The sequence below is a fragment of the Protopterus annectens genome, chromosome 5.part0 (genome assembly GCF_019279795.1).
Source record: "Protopterus annectens isolate FY-2018-M chromosome 5.part0, PAN1.0, whole genome shotgun sequence".
Taxonomy (NCBI): domain Eukaryota; kingdom Metazoa; phylum Chordata; order Ceratodontiformes; family Protopteridae; genus Protopterus; species Protopterus annectens.
Genome location: NC_056735.1, coordinates 555,264,901 through 555,284,596, shown reverse-complemented (window position 1 = coordinate 555,284,596; position 19,696 = coordinate 555,264,901).

Here is a 19,696-nt window from a genome sequence, read left to right as displayed (position 1 = left end):
TGGCCTTGACTTCAGTGAAGTAAATGTCAAAAAGGAGCGGTCCAAGGACTGATCCCTGAGGGATTCCACTTCTGACTGGCCTCTTTGTACAGGTGGACTCCCCAATTCTAACTTCATGGGTCCTATCTGTGACATAGATGGCTATCCATCAGATGACTAACGGGTTTGTACCTAACCTCTTGAGTTTGTCAACAATGCCTGAGTGGGGTATTATGTCAAATATATTGTGTCATAATATCGAACGTAAGAAAATATAAAACCAACTGAAAAGTAGATGACACGGGTGGGCTGGGTACCACTTCAATAAACAGTTCAAAGTGGTACCCAGCCCACCCGTGTCATCTACGTTTCAGTTGGTTTTACATAATATCGAATGTACCAGACCTTGAAGTGCTTTTTCTAAGATCGCGGTACAGTGAAGAATGGGATATTTGCCCTTTCCTCCCTGTAGTGCGATCTCAGAGCAGCCCCCCACAATAGGAAGTTTGAGGTCCAGTACATTCGATATTATGAGCATTCGCAATTTGTGTGAATCGCTCATATGTTATTGAAATTTTGCTATGTTCTTACTTAATAGCAGGTTAGCCTTAGAATAGTTCCTGAATATTCCAGGTTTACCTGGGGTTCAGATTTTATTTTTACTTCAAAGAAGACCATTTTGTGGTCTGACATTACCAGGGAAGGCATTACAGTAGGGGCTGTGTGGCATTTTCTCATATTAGTGAGGACCAGATACAGTATGGTTGCAACCCTGGTTGATGTATTGACTATCTGGTCCAGGGAGTTTGTGTTTATAAAATCTAGGACTCTCTGTATGTTTGGTGTTGTATAGGATTCACAGTTAATAGTGGGGTAATAGTCACCCACGAATATGGTACTGGGTTGAATGGCTGGTGTTTCTAATAAGTTAAATACATGGTATGGGTTTCCTGAGACATAGAGGGGGACCTATAGCTTGCATGGAAGTGGTATTGGATTTTACCTGCGGTGATTTAAACATGGAGCAGCTCATGTGAATTGCCCTGTTTGACCAGCCTTGAATTATATTTACTTTTGATGTAAATAGAGACACCTCCACATTTAGTCCCTGCCTGTGAATTATCTGGCCTAAATGTGTGGAATACATTATAACCTTGCACTGTTAGTGTGCGCTCAGCAGCTTTACACCATGTCTCGGTGACCACACAGACATCAGCATTCTCTAAGCTAAAGAGAGCTTCTAGGGAGTGGAGTTTTTTGTTTAGACTCCTAGCATTGAACAGTAATACCTTTATATTTTCTTGGTGTTTGATTTGCTATGTCAGAAGTACTTTCAGTTTGGCATTGCCTAAAAAAGGCACTACTGGGGAAGACAATGTTTTAGCTAATATTTGAAAGAGGTGCAGACCATCGCTGGCAAAGCAGCATTGTCTGTTGACCATCATCTTCCATGCTGACAAATATTACCCCCCTTTAGAATGACACCAGAAACTAAGCCAATTATTAAACTCAATCATCTTTTGTTCATATTTTGACATTACCCTTGGACAAGGTAAAATGCTGCTCACTGTTAGACTCATACCAACCTTAGACACAAATTCCAAGAGCGTCATGATGTCTTGTAATTTTAAAGCAGTGTGGCAGACAGTTAAGATGCAGTTCATTAAAGTCTACAGAGTTTACTCTGTCTCTTTGATAATGTGCTTATATTTTTCCATCATTTTTGTGACAGTCCCACTCTGGGCCAGTAATCAAGGTGCCTGAATTCCCTTAAGAGCACACAGGGAACAAAATCAGACCGGGTCTGGGTTTCTCTCTCAGTCTCTCCCCAGGTCCTCAATAAGACTCCACACTGACATAGCTGCAGGGATAAGTCCTCAGCCAAGTGTCCAAGCCAAGTCCTCCAGCACCCTTTGTGTGAAACCAGTGGGTTCATATCCCTGCTCCAAGTAGCTGACACACAAAGATATTAAGATTTGATTTTCACACACACACACACACACACACACACACACACACACACACACACACACACACACACACACAGACACACAGACACACACACACACACACACACACACACACACACACACGCACACACGCACACACACACACACACACACACACACACACACACACACACACACACACACACACACTCCTGGGAAAGGCTGTCACAGATTTTCATGCTGTAACCCCTTCTGCCCAGACTTTAAGGTAGTTTCCCTGCCACTAAACACTACGAAGCCAGGTACCTAAGGCATCTGCAAGGGAATCCGATTATACTGAGTGAAATTAATATTAATACAAATGGTAATGTTGACTAAACAGCCAGGATTCAGGGCTGACCACAGTGTCACCAATAGATATAAGTACTCTCAAAGTTTAAAACATTCACTAAAATGATCAGTCAAAAATGAAAAGTTTGAATATATTTAATGCTAAATAATAAAATAATATGAAAATATGAAATATCTATTTAAAGTAAATACTGAAGTTTCAACCACAAGAAATATTAAAATAACACAGATGAATAGATTCATACAGATGCAGAAAAACAGTACTTAACTAATCTCACTATATTTTCTGACTAATCTAAAGAATATTGTTCCCTGGTCATTTACTAAAGTAAGGCAAGATGAAGTAGGTGAGGGATCCTTCTATGTCAGGTTCCAAGAAACAAACTGTTCTTGAGACTTCACTCTCCTCTAATATTAAAACATTATTTCTGTACAGAACATCACATACATCTGGTCATCTGACTTCTGGCTTGCATGCAATCCTCCCATTGCTATAAACTGTCAGGATTTATCACATACTGTAGGTGTCAATAATACACGCAGAGAGAGCCTTGCTAAGATCTGCTGCAGCTCTTGGAATTCATAAAACAAATTCAGACCTCTGCCCTTTCAGAATTCAAATTAGTTTACCCCAGTGACAATTCAGGAAGCTTCCTAGTACAGACTTTTTGTCTCTGGCTGTATTTAAAACTGTGAGATAACATCTTTATGGCCTAGGCCCAGTAATTTATTCTTTTTACTTTCTCTCAAAGTCAGGTGGATTGAGATTAACCCCTTCTCTTTCAGTATTGTTTGTAAAAATATATACATTTAAACAGTTAAATAATGCATTTGCATTTCTTTTCTGCTCAGCAGGGCACACTGATGATACATTTTTAACACAGGCAGCTTTACAAATACATTTTCAACACAAGCATCTGTACAAATCAGTTTGATATTCAAATATATTATTCATTACTAAATTCTAGCTAGCTGTGCTGGCATATGCTATGCATCCACTGTCTTACTTCTTTTGGCATAGCTGGCACTACCTCACATTATCACAATTTTTATCACTATTTTTTAAAATGCAGTAGTATCCCACATTCCTACTGGAAGTGGGAAGAGTTTGTGATATTTGGTATTCAAATGTTATGCTTATTATATGCCCAGATTTTTAGCTGGATGTTTTTATTTTTTCAAGATCACTATCTTCCCATTTTCAATGTCTGCATTTTGAAAGCTATATTTCCTTCAGTCCAAGCTAGATTGATTTTTGGAATAAATATACATGTAATGTAAATGTCTATAGCTATATACATATATATATATATATAAATATATATATATATATATATATATATATATATTTATATATATATATATATATATATTTATATATATATATATATATATATATATTTATATATATAAAATATACACACACACACATATATATATATATATATATATATAATATACACGCATATATATATATATATATATATATACATATATATATATATATATATATATATATATATATATATAAAATATATCCATCCATTCACAACACTTTTCTCATATATATAATTGGAGGGTTAGGAATAGGGTCATGATAGTGTTAAACTTAGGATTAGTACACACGAGTAAGGTGGCACAGTGGTGATCATTTAGCCTATGTTATGCAAGACCACAACAGTTTATAAGCTGTTTACATAAAATGAGTAATTCTTCACTTGGCTGTCAATTACACTTAATCCTTTTAAGAGGCTGTGGTCTGCTATTACTAAAAAGGCTTTTAACATCCATTCTTACTACAAGACGGCATGAGAAAGCCCAGAGAAGATGTCTGCCTGTCAGGTCCTGCAAAAATTTGGATAAAGAATACTGTTCACAGGGAGAAAAAAGAAATTAGAAAGGAAGAAATAAAGCAAAATGAGTTATCAGGAACTAAAGGAAGTATAGATGACACTTAAATCTGCAAACAAGGAGGAGCACTTGTAGATTTTGTTTGACAGATAATCACGGTGAGACAAGATGTGAGTATCTTAAAACGAACAACAGAACTACAACAGACAGAAGCAGAAAGGCTGCAAAGAAAGGTATAACATCTAGAAGAAGATAAAGCATCAGATAAGGTTGAGCTGCAGGAACATATTCAAAGAATACAAGAACTAGAAAACATAATATGACAATGATTAAAGATGGATGTTCTGCAAAATCATGATAATTGAAATAAAAGAGAAAGAGAGCAAGATAGAAAGAGAAAGAGACGGTATAGAGAGTATTAAGGCAGTAAGCAACAGGAGAAAGCAGATAGAGGGATATCTCTCTACCCCTTAGCATAAGAAATCTGGACAAAGCATGCATGAATGGTGCAACAAAAACCCCAAAATAGAAACAGGTATTAAATATTGCTATTATAAACTCAGAAAGTAGCTTGAATAAGAGGATTTTTGTTAGCATGCATTTTTTGAAGTATATGAAGTCCAAAACTCAAGAATATGTCATTATTTAGTGGCATGAGTCCTCAGTGATTTTCCAGAAAAACGCAAGTTTTTTTGGGGGAAACAGATCAAAATAGGTGGCTAAAATCTAAATATTCTGCAAAAATCTGAACAGTTTTGAGGTGGGGCCATGTTTGACACCTCTCCATTCATTTGTTGTAAAATATGAAATAATAAGACCTGTGAAAAGAATTAACTTAAAGTTATCCATTTAAAGGAATGTTCACACAGTTGATCAGGGATTACTCAGAAATACTCTAGAGATGAAAGAAATTTATGATGGTGGTATTAAATGAAGTAAGCATGAATGGAATAGCCATACCGCTCAAATGTACTTTATTACAAGTAATGATCCTCATTTGGGTATTAAAAATCCCATGTTTTACATTGTTCCAGATAAAAACTTTTGGTCATGCATGCATTGTTAAGAATTTTTAGCAAATAACTATTATAAAAAATATTGAATTATGTTAATTCATCAAAAGAATGTATAAGAAATAGTAAGCATGCTGACAGCTTCCCAGCTAAAGTAGTTGATAGTAGTAGTAGTTGATAAGTGCATAGTAAGTGTTCCACATTTTGAATGTATGTTCCAAAATGTAAGAGGCAATTTTACATGTTTTGAAGATGGAAGATTGAGAGCTATAAGAACTGCTATGTGGTTGAAATATCCTGAAATTCTGGAATTACAGCAGGAAGGGGAATTCTCAAGGCTATGCAATATGGAGGATATTCAAAAGTTTAAACAAAGGTATCACAGACTGCTTAACAACAGAGGCAATAAAAATATCAATTGACTGCAAGACCTGACCTGAATAAGCAACCTTAGATGTAGGTGAAGTGCCAGTGAGACATCACAAGGACTTACAATGTTAGAGGGTGAGACCAAGAAGTGCAGAATGACTACATGCCAGTAAAAGAGATGAGCATGAAATAAACAAATCACAAAGGCAACTAGAAGAGGATGTGAAAAGAGACAAGGTGGTGGAACAAGTGAAACAAATATATTAAAGTGACAGAAGAACACAAAACCTCTCCCAAAGGAAAGTTATGCAGAGAAAGAACAGAAGAAGAGTTAGATAAGGGATAGTTATAAAGAGATAGGAGGATGATGTGTTGTATGTTTCAGGCAACTCAGAATTGAACTTTTGAAATAAGCAAGCTAAATAAAGGCATTTATGATGGATGGCAAAGTTGGAGAGGTGGAAGCAGGAATAGAGAGGAAATTAAAGTGGCTGCAGAAAGAGAGAAGCAATAAAAAAAGTGTAATGAATGGACAATAAAGCAGGTGACTGTGGGTAGGCAGGAAGTATGTATTAATTGAAACAGATCCTTACATTGTAAAATACTGCCCATATAAAATTAATACTTGTTCTTTACAAACAATGTCAGGAACTGAAACAATTCCAAAGAGAATGATGGGTAATACAGTCAAGTGGGCATAAGGGGGCTTCCAAGGTAAGATTTTTTTTTATTAGTAACTTAATGATGTGCAATACATGACAGTAAACCCAAATTTAATGATTAAGTTTAAGAAGAAATAAGAACTGCTAATGTAACAAATGGTGTCATGAAAGAGAATGTATGTGGAAAATGGGAAAAGTAAGGTAAAAAACAACTCACAGATAAATGTGAAATAAAGGAATGGTTGTGGATAAGTAGCTGCGTTTTGTATTAAAAGCAATTAACTGTGTCCATTTATTTAATGACTTCAGAATAATAATAATTGCCATACCAACATTTTATAACATTTATATCTCCAGTTTTAGGTTAGCAATGTCCTCCTCATAAGAGAAAAATTAGAGGTATAAAGAATCCCTGGCTTACACCAAGTGACATAGCTAGGGTGGGGGGAGGGAAGGGGGCAACTGCCCCAGTCACAAAAGTGTTGGGTGTGAGCTCAGCTGATCCCAACTACTCTTTAATGCATACTGGCTTTTAATGTAGCAATAACCAATGATGTGGGTGTGGTATATTGAAAATGTACCCACAGTTGGTGTGGTTTAATCACGAGGGTGAAGCCCGAGTGATTAAACAAAGGCAACTGTGGGTAAATCTTCAATATACCACACCACAGAGTCAGTTATTGCTATTATACACTGACATCATTTAAGAAAAAAATACTTATTTTCTTAAATAATGTCTTTGTATAACGATGCCGTGGTGCTCTTCTACTTTTCCCTTGGTATCCTGAGGCATTGCTGATGCACTGCACATGTGTATGGGACTTGCATTCTCATGCTTTCACAATACACTAGTGCTGTATGAAGTAAGCAATGGAGCAAGGAATATTTCCATTATTTTTTTTTAGTTTTTTTTCTAACTAAAAAAAAAAAAAAAGAAACCGTAACACTTTCAACGTACAGGAAAGACGAGACAGAGAAAATAAAAGAATAATCAGGTACGTTTCTTTAATTTTGCATAAAATACCTGATTATCCTTTTATTTTTCTCTGTGTTGTCTCTCTCATTCATTTGGGTCTCCATTTGTGTGAGATTATTTAAAAAAATGAAATAAAATAAATTTTTTATTGCATATATAAAGGGGGGAACTGGATCTTTTCCCATTGGTATATGCTTATATTTACAATGGGCACACTGGTTGGGCTGACTGATCAGTGTGCTACTTTTTGATTACTCGTGGCCAGTCATTGTATTATAGCCACTACTGCATTTAAGGTCAAACATATGTTTGGTCTAAACTGTAGCAGCTGCTTGCTGCAGTTTAAAATAGAAAATTTATGTCTGTTTTTTTTTTCTTTGTTTGTTTTTCTCTTTAACTAAAACCAGAGTGCTGTAGTGCTCTGTACATGGTATAAACTGTAGCAAAATTAAAAGAAATATGTTTTTTTTGTTTTGCTAAAATGAGAGGAAGGAGGATTGGAGCAGGGTACAGACATGGGACCTGATTTGCTGGCAGGAGGGAAGAGTGTATGTATGTTGTGAATCTGGCCACCTGGAGTGGACTTTTTTTTTTTCTCCTTACTTGAGAGTGAAGAGCTGGGGTGAGGGGATATGGATTGTGTGCTGACTGAAGGAAGCCAGCCAACTGGCATCCTGCAGCTATGCAGAAGTCCTTAAGACCTGAGAGGGTGGAACAATAGTTCATGGTACTGGTACACTGCACTGGTTGAGCTAGCTACACTTCTGCATGTACCTCAATGTTTAGTCTAGGTATGGTGAGCATGAAAACAAGATCCATATAATATTTGTAACTTCACTACAATCCGCAATCTAAAGATTGTTCAAACACACACACACACACATACACACACACACACACACACACACACACACACACACACACACACACACACACATACACACACTATGAGGACATCGTATGACATGCTGTACATGCTTAAAATGTATAATCAACCCAATTTCCACAAATGAGGTCATTCTAATTCATTAACATCTGAAATACTACCAAACTGTTTTAACCTAATCCCTCTTTCCCTACACTGCCTTAAGTAATACATAATACGTTTGCCTTCTGCTCTACTGCTCTCCATATTTGCAAATTACTTAATATACTTTTTCTCTACTTAAAATTAGTATTATGATGGCTAATCCACTACTAATCATGTATGGCATTTCTATGTTTTAACAAGAAAAAGTACAATAATTGCAAGGCCTCTTAGTACATGTTTATGTATTTTACTGAGGTCTGTCTTGGTTCACATAGTCTTAAACATGGTTAATTACAATCTCTGTCTACAATTCCTACTCTTCCTCTGGAAATGATTATAAGCTTGTAGCCAATATTTGTCCAATAGCTAAACTCTTAGAAAAAAATCTTTATTAACAAATAACACAACTTAACAAATATGATTTAATTTTCAAAAAGCAAAATCACTTTCACAAGAATTAATCTACCTTATATTTACTGATACTGGTTTGAGTAACATGGTAAAATATGCCATTAAAGTTGCTTTATTTGTGGATTTAAATTTGGCCTTTGAAACTTTGGAACACAATTTTGTTTTGCTAATTCAACTGCCTATAGAATTTTTAGAAGAAGTATTTCAACATTTAGCAATTTTCTAGCAGATCTTTACAAACTCTCTCCTACAATCAAAGATTACAATTTGTTCTATATAAAATAATCAAAAAAATGAGTCATGCTCTAGCAGGAATCCCAAAGGCACAGTCTTAGGCTCACTCCTTTTCACATGCTTTATTAATAACTTGTCTCTAGATTGAAGTAATCTGAACTATATTATCTATGCAGATAACCTAGGGAATTCAAATAATTCAGTCTCAGAGCTGCAAAACTATCTGCAAGATAATGTGAATCTCTTGGCTATCTGTCTGTATAATACAGCTAGATAGCTAGATAGTAATATGCTAATACAAACCCTCTAAAACTGCCAAAGCATATATTTCAAACTGTGTGATTACAGCTCCCAACAGAAACCCATTTCTAGCTGATTATCATCATCATCAATATACCATTTGTCCTGTTTTTTCTACATGGTGTCGGGGTATCATATCAGCTGTTTCACTTTTCTCAATTCATTGCCACTCTCCTATATTCATCAGCAATCATGTATGATTGGAGCAAGTTTTATCTCATGCAATCCAGCCATCACTTGGCTGGATGTCCTTGTTTCCTCTTGTCTTCTTCCTGTGTTCCACAAACTGTTATCACCAAGTCATCTTCTGATTTCCTGCATGTGTGCCCAAACCACTGTAAGCTGTTCTCTTCAACCTTCTCTGCAAATAGGGCTGCTTTGTTTTCTGTTCTCATGTTATCATTTATTCATCTGTTCCACAGTGTGCATCCTACCACCTATCTCAAGTACTTCATCTCCTTCATCTTACTTCTTGAGCTGCTCTGCCTTCACTGTCAAGGTTTCTACACCATAAAAAACACTGGTCATACTGCTATTCTGTACTCCCTACTTTTTATACTCTGTCATTAACCCTGGCGCTCTATCCCAGTTGTCTGCAGCACCTCTGATTCTAGCTATGACCTCATCATTTATGCATCCCTTCTCCTCAATCACCTCTCCCAGATACTGAAGCAATTAATGTTCTTGTTCTATTTTTCCTTCAGTTTTCTAATTCTTCTTTTTTCCTTTGTTTCCATAAAAACTGTCTCTTCTGTACTCAGTTACAGCCCTTGTGCCTTTAGTTTTACATTCCATTACCCTATCATTTGCTGCAGTTCTTGTTAAGAGTCTGCTTGTAATGTGACATCATCTGCATACAGTAGTTTTGTGGATGTGTCCCCCAGCCTCTTTGCAAATGTAGTCCATCCTCAGTATTAACAGCAGCTGGTTTCAGAGGTGAACTCTAATACATAAACACTCGCAATGGGAATCCCTCTGTGAGTACAAACCCTGTTAATACTTGTGTCATTGGATCTTTGTAATGTAGCATATGCTTGTTTTACCAATGTCTCTAGAACATTGAACCACTGCAAGACTGCTCAAATCATGCTTTCACTATGCCTGGTAATGCCCAGATGGACTCTTTCATCATCTCTAGTGTCTGTTCCACAATTTACCTCCCTTCAAACATTGGGTCAGTTGTGCTGCATCCTGATTTGAGTCTGAAGTGCTCATCTCCCATTTCACTTTCTATTATTCTGTGTATTCATTTATTAATAACCCTCTCTAGCACTTACATGTATTGTGACAGGAGAATGATAGTTCTTTGGTGCCCATAAATGGCAATGTCTCCCTTTGTTCTTGTATTCTTGCACTAGAATATTTATTCTCTAGTCATTAACTTTATATGGAATTCACCTTTCTCTCCATACTGATATGAGTACCATAAGAAGCCATTGTCCCCTAACTTGTGCAGATATTGTTAATAAATATATATTTAGGTATCTGGTTTGATAAGTCTCTGGATAACTGCTTTCATACTGAAATAACAGTCATTAAGATATTATTATAATTAAAAATATTGTGTAAGATTGATAGCCTTTCATATGCTGAAACCTGGAAAGCTATGTATAAATATGTGTCACCTACATCTGGAATATGCTCTGACCATATTAGCTCCATTCTGTCCAATATATTGCCTGGATACATGCAACTGAAAATACCCAATTATACTACCTTACCTTTGAGGGCATCACTGTACTTCAAATGTCTGTGCTAAATTAGCTTATGGGGGCTGACAGAGTTTTGTTTCATTTTAGTACATTAACTTTTAAGGAGCAAAATAAAAGCCATTGCCCTTCTCTGACAAATAAGCTAATCAGGAAACAATCAACATACTTGCTTCAAAATCAAGATGGTACATCCTTATCAAGATTTTTATTCATCTAAAACCATGTATGAAAACCCTTTTTAAAGCTAATATTAGTTAGCTGAAACTGTCAACAGGCCTGCAAAATGTTAACAAATATGAACATATTAGGAGAAAACAAAACCTAACAAAATTACATCTAAAAGGAAAGAATAACACATACTCTGATTTTGCAAACAAATACATTTCAGAACATTAGTATAACAGGCAAAAGAAAACAAAGTGCCTGTTAACATTATAAACTGCTGTGTATTATATTCAGCCACGGATATTTTTCATTTCATGTTTAGGGTAATAATTGTTATGATCAACCTGTATCAGGAACACAAAAATACATATAATGAACCCCATGCTACTGAAGGTAAAATGCCATAGAGGATGATGATGGCGTTTTTTTAGAAAATGAAAATCTCCCCCGCAGGTCGAAGAGACTTTTGAGCAAAGGAAACCAACAGAGGGGGAACGTCGAATATGTACCCCCAAGGAGGGGAAACCGGCACTATTAATAGACAATATATTTTGTTTGGAATTTAAAGTTGATTTTAATTTGCAATTTTTTTTGGATTCAAGTTTTTATGAAACTGAAAATGTAGTAAATATGAGGAATGAATGTGGTGTGGATGTTGAACAAAGGCCTAGTTTGTCTAGATTTGAAAGCAATGAGCAGTTAACCTTAGATATTAATTCTGAACAACTTCAAAGTAGTGAATACCTATCAAAAACTATGACATCTGAGGATCAGACCCCTAACTCTGAAGTGGTAAATGCATTGTTGATGAATAAAAAAAGTAATTTACAGTGTTTGGACCAACCAATGGTCTCTAGTGAAGAAGTGAATGGTTCACAAATGAAATGTGAAGTTCTTAAAAGGGAAGGTTTTGTAATTTATAATTACACTGATATGTCAATTGGGAAAGTGTACTTCAAAATTTTCAGTAAGGGGATCAGTTTTGTTCCTTCATACAAAATTGACATAACACAATTGTTGATTAATTTGAAACATTATACTAGGAAACTGAACTTGCATTTATATTACACGGGTGGGGAAGGAACCCAATTGATTGTAAAAAATACGCTTGGTGCTACTAGTCTTAAGAGAAAAAGTACTTTCATGCCCCCTTTAAATAACGAAATCAACACTTTTGAGCAAATGGTAGAAAAAGACCTTCGTAGATTATGTGCACAACAAAACCAAATGAAAGATAACTTGACTGTAGAGGAGAGGAGGGCTATTCATGATATTACGGGCACCAATGAACTTAGGTGTATGCGTCCCGATAAAGGAGGGGGAATGGTAATCATGGCCAAGATAGACTACAATGGGATCATGATGAGGATGCTTAATGATACAGAAACATACAGTAGGGTATCAAGGAATGAAATAAATGTGAAATACAGTAAAATAGATGTATTTCTACGTGATGCTCTTTACAAAGGAGTCATAAATGAGGAGGAGTTTGATTTTCTGTACGTGAAATTTCCTAAATTACCAACATTATTTGGAATCCCGAAGACACACAAGGGATTAGAACAGCTGGAATGTAGGCCCATAGTATCGGCAAAGGGCTCTAAGACCGAACCCATGGCAGTCCTAGTAGACCAGACATGTAAAGGTGTGATTATGGAGACACCACACATTATCAAAGATTCATGGCACTGCCTAGAAAGGATTAGAACTATTAATGAAGTAGATGTGGATGATTATGTCTTCTTAACCATAGACGTGGTTAATCTTTTTTCTACCATCCCACATGAAAAAGGTATAGAGTTATTTGAAGAGAGCTTGAGAAACAGTGTATGCTTTGACCAGGGAAAACTTAAGTTAGCGACAGATTCCATGAGAATCATTTTGACCAACAATTTCCTAAGTTTTGAGGGAGAGATGTATCAGCAGACAAATGGAGTGGCAATGGGGGCAAGATGTGCCCCCGTTTTTGCAAATTTAGTTCTGCTAGCTTGGGAAAGAAGACACATTTTAACATCTGCATTTAATGTACACATTATGTTGTACAGTAGGTTCCTTGATGACATCCTGATCCTATGGAAAGGAAGTGAGGAGGACATAAACAAATTTGTAGCTTATTTAAACCAGGCCACAGAGTTTTTTAGATTTACACATAATTGGAATGTAACATCGATTAACTTCCTAGATATCAACATCTTTAAACAGGAGGGAAAACTAACAAGCAACATTTATAGGAAACCTAGTTTCTCTAACTCTATGCTGCATTTTTCGAGTTGCCACCCGTACCACCAAAGAAAGGGACTCATTAAGGGGCAAATGGTGAGACTCTCTAGGTTGGTGAGTTCTGACACGATTTTTAAGAAGGAGATGTATGTCCTCATCGGATTATTTCTTGAAAGAGGATACCCCTTGAAATTATTATTGAGAACGAAGAAAGAAATTTATAGGAAAAGAAGGACAATGTATACACCTATACTCAATTGTGGGGGAACAGTGACAACTAACCAAAGTACGAAGATGGGTGACATAGAAAAGGATAGAGAGAGTCTCACCTTTGTGTTACATTACAATGAAATGGCTAAAGACTTCTGTGAGAGTGTAAGGTTGAATTGGAACTATTGCTTCACTGAACAAATGAGGCAAATTTTGGGGAACAACCCCAAAATAGTGTTTTGTAGGGGGAAGAATATTAAAAACATACTTGAGAAGGAAAATAAAGGATACATTAAATCTAGGATGACTAAATGTGGGAACTGTAACGTGTGTAGATTTATAGCAGAAGGTGGTTACACATGTGTGAGGGGTTACCCACGTACCTTGGCATGCCCTGGTGTTTGTAATTGCAACACCAAGTGTTGCGTATATTTGGCATCCTGTGTGTCATGCGAGGCTTATTATATTGGTATGACAACACGTAAACTATGGGAGAGAATAGGTGAGCATGTTAGAAGTATTAAAAACAAAGATGAGCATAATGCTCTCTATTTACATAGTAGGTTTTGTAACAACTTTAAAAAGTTTTTGTTTTTTATTATAGACAGGGTCATGCCATCATCAACAGGAGATATGAATAATAGGGTGGCGGTATTGGAAACAGAGTGGCAAATAAGACTCAATGCCACCAAATACCCCGGCCTTAATGATCATATTTCCTTAAAACCCCACCTAAAATGGAGGGCTGCAATAATATAATGCAACACAGTAGAACCAAAATGTTTCTTAATTATTTAATAGGGACATGAAGATGAAAAAAGCACGAGGAAGGTTATTTTTTTGGCATACATTTGGTTGTAATAGTAGTTTTATTTCATTTTTTATACACATACACAAACAATTGTTTATAAATGGATATATTAATTCTAGTAAAAATCTAGTTAAATACATAAGTGAACATAATATAGGAGAAGTTATTTGTTTAATTTAATATTTTATCAGAATTTACTTGTAATCTTATATATACACATTTATTATATAACCATTAAATTGATTGTATATGCAACATGGATAATTGGTATGAATCAAAGATATTTTATACATATATATTTTTTTAAAAAATGATGAGCTAGGATAAAACTGTCTAATTAAGTGATTAATTGGTTGATTGGGGATGTAATGTTTGTATTTAATGTGGAAGGAAGTGTGTAAGAACAGACTCTGAGGATACCAGTTTACTGGTGAAAGCGCTAAGTCTGTATCTTGTGGCAATAAAGGATTTCTTTTCGTATTTGCTGCAACTGTTTTTCTTCCATTGCCGTGGTGGATAATTGTGTGTTTGTTACAATGCCAAAAGAACTGAAAAGTTGAACTAGAAATGAATGTTGATGATAACCTTGAATGAACCAAAAATAGTGTCAATAAAACAAATCAAAATACGTTTATTCTGTTGAGCCCAGTCCTTCCATGTTCTGTATAAATGCATTTATCTCCAAGGTTGCTACATTTCCAAACTGAAAATTGGGAAAGCACACACTCACACACACACACACACACACACACACACACACACACACACACACACACACACACGCACATACACACACACATACACACACGCGCACACGCGTGCACACATGCAAACTCACACACGCAAACACACACACACACACACACACACACACACACACACACACACACACACACACACACACACACACACTCTAAAATACACATAAGGTTGGAAGGGTGGCCTAATGGTTAAGGTGTTTGCCTTGCAAACACAAGGTGCAGGGTTTGAGTCTCATAAGGGATAATTGCTAGGTTTAAAATGGCTCATAAGGGCAGTTAGCCTAGTATTAATCTATGAACTTAATCTATGAACTCTATAACACAATCACATGTTCCTATACTCAAGAACTTCATCACAGAGTACAACAGAATTCAAAACCATAACTGAATATAGTATTGTCTCAATAAGATTCATTTTGGCAATGTCATGTTTGGATCCTTATCATTTAACTGTAATTCTTTTTTTTCACATAATTTTTTATTGAGTTTTTATAAATACAAATGCATCAAAAATGTTAAACAATATAAAGAAATCTTAACTATATACAATGTCCATAATAGAAGTAAATTTGTCAATACATTCACATTTTATCTAACAATTTTTTAAGTTTTAACCAAGCTAGTATTTTATGTGTCAGTCATAGTCATTAATTCTCTATTACAAACTATTTTGGACAGTGATATAAATTCCACAAAATGTGTACTTTTCTTACTTTGCCAGTTTGAGGTAATGTTTTTTCTTGCTATTGTAAGGAAAGACCAGAGGAGGTGCACTTGTATACTTGGAACACACTCTGGCTTTGGAGTATTAAATAATAACAATGAGTCAGTGACTTCACATTTATCCAACCACAACGCTTTAATAAAGGATTTGAATTCTGACCAAAAGGGAATTACAGTATTACATTTTATAAACATATGTACCCAATCTGCATATTCTGCTTCTTAACATCTCCAACATGTTGATGTCTCATTATCTGATATTAATGCTAATTTTTGGGGTGTGAAAAAACATCTGTGAATAAATTTCCATGTGTAAATTTTCCAAAAGGGAGATGATGTAGTTTTACTGATTGATTTAAATATTACTGATTTCTCTTTTTCTGAAAAGCAAGATTTATTATTTTTTTTCTGCATAGTTCCATAGGGACTCATCTGGAGCTGGTAAATCCATTTGCAATGTCCTATATAACCTTGGCACTGATATACCATCATTTATGCATAGTATATTGATTTCACAAAAAAGTGTTAGAATTTTGGGTCTAGGTGTGGATTTCACTATTTGATTTCTTTCAAACTCATTAACTATATGTTCTCTAAAAGTGTGCATGTTTAGCCAGTTGTTTTGATTTATGTTATATCTTGCTATGAGAGAGGTCGCCTCCTGTATATAATTGTGATCAAGAATCTGATACCAGAAAACTAGCCCATTTCCTTTCATTTCTTCTATTTTTTTCATGTTATAAGAATCCAAGTATTTATTTTTTAAAGCTATGGGAAACATAATAAATAAAAGATTTCTTATCTTATAATCTTTGTACATTAGCTGTTTGACATTGTTTACTATGAAATTAATACATGGAGAGAATTGTTTTTGTTACTTGTATTAAAGCAAATGTTTTCTATGACAAGGTAAACTTTTGCCACTTCAGAAAAGATATAATTGCTTATTGTTTCCTCACAATTGTCTAGTAATATTGCGTTACGCATATTTTTCCAGTTAGAAGTATATTTGCTGTTTAGCCAGTGACTTATAATGTTAAAGATAATTAATTCAGTATATAGTTCTAGATGTGGAAATGCGATTCCACCCTTTTCACAACTTCTGTAATGCCATAAATGACAAAACTATAAAAACTTTATTAATAGCTAGTTAAGTTGTTTCATTAGTTTTTTTTTTTTTTTTTTTGGAAGGGGGTGCTAGGATGGCTTGAAAAATATACAGAATTTTGGGTAGTATGATCATTTTAAGTAATGATAGCCTTTCCTCCATGGTGAATAGCATTTTATTCAATTTGTTTAAGTAATCTTTAACTGTGTCTATTAACATTATGAAATGTGTTTGCCTAGTGTCTTTCTACCTTGCTTTAATGGTTATACCTAGGTATTTAATCATATTGTTAGCCCAATTAAAGTCTCTATATCTGTAAATAATAGGGTTTATTTTTTTGTTTAACAAAATAGTTTCAGTTTTATTTTGGTTAAAACTTAGGCCAGATATAATTTCAAAGTTTTGAAGAGATTGTATATGATGTTCAATTGAGGTATCTATGTTCTCAGTTTTTAATAAGCTATCATCAACGAAATGCTGGATTTTGGAATTGTACTTTGCGTAGACATAGAAGATGCTCATTTTATCATTAGTTCTTATGTAATTAGCTAATGGCTTCACTGATAGAGCAAATAATAAGGGTGATAGAGGCCACCCTTGCTTGGTGCCTTTCATTATTTTAAGTGGTGCTGACAAGAAAGCTCCAATTTTAATGTATGATATAGAAGTAGTGTATAATTTCTTCAGCAATCTTAAAAAAAATCTGAGGAAAAATTATACATTTCTAGAACTTTAAATAAATAGGGCCAACTCAAAGAATCAAATGCTTTGTCCAAGTCCAGGCTAATAAATGTTAATTCACTCTTTTTTTTTTATTTACATAATCTATTAATGTTAATAGTCTGATTAAATTGTCTTGTACCTTCCTGTTTGAAATAAACCCTGTTTGATCATCTTTTTATTATTTTTGGTAAAATTTGATTTAATCTATCTGCTAGAATAGATGTAAAAATCTTGTAGTCCACATTCAGAAGGGAAATAGGTCAATAAGATGTTATAAAATGAGGGTCCTTGTCATGTTTCAAAATGGGTGAAATTATAGCATATTTCCAGGAAGGAAAAATGCCATCATTCTTTCTGAATTGTTCAAAAGCATGTATTAGAATTTCTAAGGTCTCATCGGAAGTATCTTATATATTTCCCCTATTAGTCCATCAAGAGCAGGGACCTTATTATTATTAATGTTTTGTATTTTTCCTTTAAGCTCCCTTAATAATATAGACTTAACAAGTCTAGAGTTTTGTTCTTTTGTTAATCCTTTATCAATATTGACTTTCAAAAACGCGTTTCTCATACTTTTATCAGTATTATGTATGCTGGTGTTATTTAGTGTTTCATGACGTGTTCTAAAGGCCTCTAGTTTTTCTTTTAAATCTGTTACATGTTTAGGTTTTTTCATGGAATTGTCTATAATTTTCTTAATATGATTAGCTTTTGTTAGGCTTTTAGATTTAAGTGTGAGTCTATACATATTCTTTGGATTAACAGAATAGGTTTGTAGCTTTATTTTTTCTAAGTTTATTGCTACTTTGTGATTTAAAATGTCTGTGTATGTCCTATTCAGTTGCTCTATTTCAGAAAGTTTTGCAACATCTTTTTTGTCCAAGTTCTTTTTTAATGTGTCAGTTTTTGACTGTATGTGTATTAGCTCCTTATCCCATTATTTCTGTTTAAGTACCAACTTTTGATTATATGATATAAGTATGATTTAAGTGTATCCCAAAGTATAATTCTGGAGGTCTCGTTGTTATCATTAAAATCTAGAAAGGTTTTTATTTCTTTTAACAGCCATTCTCTGAAATCTTTTAATTTGGTAATGTATGCAGGTAATCTTTGCCAGTATATCAGGTCCCTGGGTGTTATGTGGATTTTGAAAAAAATAGTGTTGTGGTAAGACAATGGGCATGTACTGATCTTGACTTCCTGTATCTTAGATGATAAATTATAAGTAACAAGTATCTTATCAATAGTTGTTTGGGTGCCATACCTATAAGAGTAATGTGTATATTGTAGAGATTCTGATTCTCTTATGGTATAAATATCCCTTAAATTTGAAGAAGTAATAAAATTATTTATTTTTTTTTTCTGCAGTGGACATTTTAAAGTTACCATTCTTGGTAGTATCATTCTTGGAAAGAATGCAGTTGGAATCTCCTGCACATATAATATCTCTTTTAGCTTTAAATGTGAGTAGTTCTAAGTACTTGTTTGCTGTTCCTGCTCTGATACCAGGTATCCAGTATGCATTAACTAAGGTGAAGTATTTTCTATTTATTTCCAAAGTTTCCATACTTAACATACCACTTTTGTCTGAATATGAACCAATAATTTTAGGTACGGGTAAGGATTTTTTCCCACAAAATCATAGTTACCCTCCTCTTGGTCTGATAGTGAGATGCAACAAGTGTTGAATAACCATTAAAAAACAACATATTCACATCTTTTACTATTAGGTGGGTTTCATGTATAAATGCAATATCCACTCTATTTGTTCTAAGGTATTTACATAAACTTCCCCTTTTTATATTGTTATTAAGGCCATTGACATTAAGTGAAACACATTTATGTATAGACATATTTGAAAGCACATTCTTGCATTGCGTATTCTATTATGGGCACAATTTTAACTTTACACATATCTAAGATATAATCAGAACTATATACAGTACCAAACATGGAATTTAAAATTCCTGATTCAATGAATAAGTCATTGAAGCCACCTTCTCCCATCCTACAATCAATAGCCATTGTTAGTATGATGCTTCAGCCTGTAATTTCTGAAATGTACAATGCACTTTAGGATGTGACAACTCTCCTGACCTGTGTAAGAATTCTAAACAGCTCTTTTAAGGTGTCATTAA